Source organism: Atta colombica, unplaced genomic scaffold (assembly GCF_001594045.1).
Source record: "Atta colombica isolate Treedump-2 unplaced genomic scaffold, Acol1.0 scaffold105, whole genome shotgun sequence".
Lineage (NCBI taxonomy): Eukaryota > Metazoa > Arthropoda > Insecta > Hymenoptera > Formicidae > Atta > Atta colombica.
This window is the reverse complement of record NW_017259190.1, coordinates 1336649-1343698: the sequence shown is the minus strand read 5'-3', so window position 1 is coordinate 1343698 and position 7050 is coordinate 1336649.

The following is a 7050-nucleotide window of genomic DNA, read 5'->3' as shown; positions in this document are numbered from 1 at the left end:
TATATATATATATATATCGGAGAAAATCGCAACCCGAGCACTTTCCCGCGCACTGTACTCTCCACTTGATATCGTCCCGATACGCGCGGGACTCCTAATGTTGAAGTCGTGAATTATCGCTCCGGGGATGGCGACGTCGCGCCGCCGACAATCGCGGCAGTCTCTGTTTTCCGACAGTTTTCACCCTGTTTGTCACGATGCGTACCGAGCAGTGGACTGTTCATGATTTACGATCCACGGCGGAGTGTGACTGCCTAGCGGACGGGTTTTTCGTTCCGTTTAGTGCGCGGTCGCGTAAACGGAGACCGCCCATCATACGGGGCACACTCGGCATTCGACATGGAGTGGGGACTAGCGAGTGTATCTGGTCGACGAGATCCTGCGCGGGGCCCGGTGCGGCAGAGAGAACCTGAATGTCGGAACGTCGTCCAATGAAAGAGCGGAGGGTCGGACGAAAATGGAACCCACCACCGATCGACACGCCTACGACGTTGCGATATTGATCCTGGCCGGCATAATCTGGCCACCGATGGTGGTAGTGGAGATGGTGACGGCCTTGATGATGGTGCGGCTGTCGTTGCCGCACCACGTCGCCGCTCTCTTATCTCTACGTGGCCTAACATAGCTCGATATCATAGCCGATTCTGGACCGGGGAGTTGAGAGACGATCGATGCGTGTTTCCCGTTTTCAGAGCGCGTGCTGTACCGTGAGTTTCGGAAATGGCATTCGCTTTCTCTGTCTCTCTATCGCTCTCTTTCTTTTGCTTTGTGCGTGCTGTTTCGTGAGCTTCGTCATGGAATCCACGAAGATTGAAACAATCTTTCGAGATTGAGTGGTCTTATCTATGATTCTGATGCTTGTGCGGATTGTGATTTTGATTTATGATAAAAATTTCAAGTAATATATCTAATGTATCCTTGGACTTATACAGTGAATGCAAAAAATATTTGCGTCTACAAAGGACATATCTTTTAAAAAAGAACTTTTAGGGGAGTTAAAAAGTAAACATATCGATTACCAATTTATTAGCAAAAAGTAAAATAGATTGTGTATTTTTTAAAGTTTTTCCTAAAAATAAAAATAATTAAAATAATACTACAATATCTTAATAAAATAATTAAAATAATAATTAAAATATATTATCTTAATTTTTATAAAATAAACAAAAATGAAAAATTGTATTATTTAGGCGCACAAATAAAAAGGATAACAATAAAATAAAATATAATCGAGAAATTTAGCTTCGAAAATCATGAATACGATTGTCGCGATTTTTTGTTTATATTAGCGCAGGACGTACTTATTATTAATAAATTATTAATTAATATTTTCCATGTAATTTATTTTTACATATAATGTTCTTTTATAAATCTCTCCTGCACGAATACATTCATTATATAGCTTATATATATATTTAGAAATATTTAAATTAAATATGACATACGGTTATTGTATATTCAAAACAAATTCGGCTTATTATAATTAATAATTATATTATTTGTAGTTTTACATTCTACATTTTTTTATTTTTTTTTCCTCATTAAATGAATAATTATACATTATTTTATTTAAAAATTTTTTAATAAGAAAAAATAAGTTAAAATATATTTGATATCTTATGCATGTACATCATTCAATCATTACAAAAAATACATATCTAATTGTTTAATATAATAAAGAATTTTCACAATCACATTTCTGCGAATTGCTTTAGTTTAATCTAACATTATATTGAAGCGATATTAGCCAAAGTTAAAATTTATATATCGCTGAAAAATTAATGTTACTGTAGAATAGCTCATTTATTTATAATTACAGATATAATTACAGATGACTAGCTATAATATTCAACTCGTGTTAATGATAAATTAACAAGTTACATAAGTTTCTTAAGAAAGTCATTGTGATTTAAGCTGATAGCTAACTTTTTCGTCCATTGCGCAGTTATGGATTTTTTGTCTAATTTCAGATTTTTTTATTTTAAAATATCTGGATAAATATTAAAATAATTGTTAAATGAATATTTAATGTGCAAACTAATAATAATCATAATGGCTTCATTAATGTTTAGTAACATAAATAAAAATTCTACAATAGTAGAATAAGACGCAGTACACAATTTGCATAATCAAAAGAATTGATATCAGTAATAACTTTGCTTGAAAATATAAATCTGAATCTAAAAACTAAAAATAAATCAACTAATTGATAAAATAAATGTTTTGACATAACTAACTAACTGCAAATTTATTTGTTGATTTAAACTATATATTAAGTGAAAAAAAGTTTACCAAATTTTATTTAATATTTGTTCGAATAGTATTAACGAAATATTTACTAAATAAACATTTATTTTATTTAAGTATAATATTTATTTAATTTAACTATAATTTTTTTATTTTAAATACATGTTTATTAACTATGTAAGTAAATATTTAGTGCTATTTAAACAAATGTTTAATAAAATGTAATAATTTTTTCCAGTGCACAATTAAATTTTTCAACGATCTGAAATCGGATCTCTATCACTTCAAAGATGTCGCATAGAGGGTACAAGGGAGAGAAAGAACGGGTGGATCGGACTTCCGTTGGCGCCCCTCCGTTTTTAAATCCGCGACCCTCACTCACTTTTACCCATCAAAGAATCCTTTCGGCCCGCGTGGCGCGATTCGCGGACAAAGGCGCGATAAAGGCGCCCGGGTTGCCCCGTTATACGTAGTCACCGCCCCGCAACTATTTGTAAGCATCCGCCATGCTGGTTTCATATCTGCCGTTTCGGCTTGCACAAAAACATTATTTTCAATCGTGCAGGAAGCGACGAGGGGTAACGCGGGGTGGGCCGACACAGCAATATGGCGTTTACTTCAACCGGGTACGGGGGACGCGCGACGTGCGCGTGATCAGCTCGGATTGCAATTGTTGCGTCTCGTTGCAAATAACAGTCCACTATTCCCTCTCCTCCCCGAATTCGCAACCAGTATCTGATCCCCCTTTCCCTTCCTCGTCCTGCTATTTCCCGTTGCAGTTATTCGCGATTCTGTTATGTATGCCCAAACCTCGCTGCTAGCAACGGAAATACAATGTTACGTATCGGCGCAGTATGTAAACGTTCCATTGGTGGAATTATACCACCCGGTAGATCCCGTACGTGCAACGGCTGCAGATAACGATATCGTGTTGTCTGCCAGCGAATGCACACGCTCGAGTCCTCAGTACAGATACAATTGTACAGCTTTTACGTTGGGAGATGACACGTATTATTATAGTTTTATCGTTGGAAATCTGACTGACAATTGTATTTCGTTAGTAGTCACAACGTATACAACTACAGAAAGGACTTCGTATATAATTAAAATTGTGGAAAATTGGATTCTAAGTGAAATAAATTAGTTTTCACATATGTTATAGCTTGATGATGTAATGAACAAAAGATGTATAGACACTGCAGAGCTTTATACGGGATAATTTTTGAACTGTGGTGTATCAAAAGTATTAAACTTGTGTTCGCAAAGCACTTTTGATACACTATAGTAAAAAATTATCCATTAATTGTTAAACTTGTGTCTAAGATAACTTTTGTTCACATAATAATCTATAAGAAATTGAATCGATGAGAATAAATTTAATTAAGTAAAAGAAATCTTATTTTTAGTTAAAGAGAATCTTAATGCTTAAATATTTATAGTGTTAATTTATATAAAATCTGCAAATCGCGCACCGAAATCTTTTTTTTAGTCTTTCAACAGTTTTTTTAATCTTTCAATCTTTAATGTTTAATAAAAAATCTTAAAAATTGTGAATAATTTATTGCGAAAAATATAATACTGCTTCAGCTTGGATTTTCGAATTTAAGCATTGTGAGATCCTCTTTGATCGAAAATAAGATTTCTCTTACTTAATTAGATTATAAGCTACATTATATGTAAAAATTAATTTATTTCATCAGCACCCAATTTTCCATATATAATTAATATGGAATTCCAACATAATTAATGCGGAATTCTTTAAAAATTTTCTTTGAATTGTAATTACAATATTTTTTCGAATTATATCTTTTGTATCTAGATAATTGGGAAGATTATACGAATTGTAGGAAACTAACTTAAAAAAATAGTATATTCCTTTAATTATCAAAAATTTTTTCAACAACTTAGAGTTAATATTATTAATATATACAATTATTAACACATCATATTTTTTACAAGAAAAGTATCTCTCAGCTTCAGTTTGTATTAAAAGTGCACTAACGTAAAGTTATTAGAGTAGCGTTAAATTTAATATACAAGATTTAATATAATATTTAAAGTTCTAATCGAGAAAAAAAAAGAATATCTTATATGTATCATATACATATGTATCGTGTATAATTCTATTTACATAGAAATAATTATGCTAATTATACGTATTTGTTTCTAAGCAATTGCGCGTGCGCGTAAATAAATAAATTCAACGGAGAACGTTTTGAACGTAAGTATGGCTCTTAGAGCCGCATTTAACGGCAAATTTGCGCGAATATCGCGTCGTGTAAAAAGATGCAATTTTCCCGTATAATCCACTTTGCGCGCTTTTTCGCGCCACGATGGACCACCCGGATCTACGGGGCATTGCATTATCGGCAACAGTGAAAATCGCATGTAGATAGGCGCGATAAAACGTTGCCTTTCAAAGGAGCTCCTCCTCGAAATAACCAGGAACCGTATTTGTGCTTGCGCGAAACAGGACCCGGAGAACGAGCACGTAACTTTATATCCGGTCCGATCAGATACGATCATTGTGCTATCAAAAGGAAACCGAAGAAGCCAAAAGGGAAGGCAATGAGTAGCGACGTCGGCAACGAGGGAGGTGGCGGAGTAAGATGCTCTCGAATTCGCGCCGGGGCACAAATTCCGAGCGTCGAAAGATAAGATCAATCTCTCAACGAACGGCTACGACTGCGCGAGATGTTAAAAGCCGATCGAAGGTGGTTGCGCGAAACCAGAGCTCGCCATCGCTGTCAAAACACAATAAAACGAACGATCAAGGGAAGAATCGATCGATTTCGAGTGGTGGTCACAACGACCCCGGGTCACGTCCATAGGTGATGGCGTCTGTGTGAAGATGCAGTCGATACAGTGTACAGATATATTGGGCCATTGTACATTGCGGCTTGCACGTTAAAATACTCTCTCTCTCTCTCTCTCTCTCCCTCCCTCCCTCCCTCTCTCTCTCTCTCTCTCTCTCTCTCTCTCTCTCTCTCGCTCTCTCTCTCGCTCTCTCGCTCTCTCTCGCTCTCTCATTCTCCTCGCGCCTGAATAATGGCGATAATTGTGACGAAGTGCGTCATTGTGGGAAAAAAGGTATACCCCGAGATCCGCAATCGAGGGCGGTGGCGCGGGTAAGTGGCAGATGCATGGCGCTCCGTTGACAGCTTCTCTAATTTCCCTCCGCGTCCTCACACCCGAAGATATCTTCCTCGATCCTCTCTATCCTGTCAAAAATTGGAGCTAGCAAACCTCTGTCGCGCAATCGTTACGCATTGCATTCTTCGTTTCAAAATACAGCGAATTCCTGTGATAGATTAGAAAGTAATAATTTAACAAAGAAGCAAAGAAATCCAAGACGTTGATACATGTAATAAATAAATAAAAAAGAAAAGAAAAATCACATAGTGTTATAAATATCTAATCTTTTACTCTCTCATGAAATTAACATAAATAATATATAATAAAAATATATGTAATAAATAATATGTAATAAATTCTCTGTATTTCATATACATATAATTGTCCAAATGGAAATTTTATATATTTATAGACCAGTACTATTGAATACTGACGAGGTAACAATCTTGTATCAAAAAATGGGTTTCGAATTTCGGTTCTGGCTCTGTAGTGGATCAGCATTAAAAAAACAATGTTATAGTACTAACCTAATGTGTGGATCGGTATTGAATAGAAGTATTGATCTAGTTATAGATTTTCAGTACCATGTCCGTATTGAAAATAGCAAAAGAAATATATCGAGCGAATATATATTGCCAATAGAGAGATTTTTAATACCGTGTCTATATTGAAGTTGCTAAAATAATGTATTGAATGACAGTATATCGCTATTATATCTATAGTAAAGTGCTTATATTTACTACAATTAGTAAAAGAAATATATCGATTATCAGCGAATTAGTACACTACTGTTATAAATTTTCGATTGAAATTTTAGCTTTCTTATAATCTGTTTTACTCAATCAGTTATACATCTTATTCTGTTTAAAAAGAAGCTCTTGAGAATCCTTTCGAAATTTAACAATCGATTTTTCGTATTTTCCGTTTCATATACCAAAGGAATAGAAACTACGCGAAAATTAGGAAACGCTAATCCCGGCTTGCCTAATTCGCCGTGTTATCCAACGGAAACTCACAGCAGTTTCCGCGTTGGCAAAGTTAATAAATGTCGCGGTGGAAAGCGACTGGCAAGTTCGAAGCCTGTTCGGAGTTTCGCGTTGGAACATGGCACGAGGTATCCGATGGTTTTGATGCTTCGGAATACACTGCTAATCGGTTTTCAAACTCCTGCCTGTGTATATATTTATACTTGGAACGACCGATTGAACAAATCAGATCCCGATATCTCGCTAGAATTCAATCCAATGAATCACTAAATTTTAGGTAGATAAATACATTTGTATTAGTTCGTTTCAATTACAAAAATTTTTAAGTAACATTCTCTTATATTATTAAATATTATTATTGAATTATTAAATATTACTAATGTTATAAGTATATAATATAAGTATATAAATTGAATATTTAAGTGTACTAATATTTATTTATTATATATTATGCTTTTTTAATTTTTATTTATATTAATATTTATTATACATGTCTAATATATCTACGTAACTTTGTTTTTTGAGATAAAAATCTCTATATATGACAAGAATATAATTGAACAGGTACTTTGAAACTTTAAATAGAATTGGTATCGGGAGAGAGAGAGAGAGAGAGAGAGAGAGAGAGAGAGAGAGAGACAAGAACATTAGCAAAACTCTGTTGTCTTAGTAAACTAGAAAT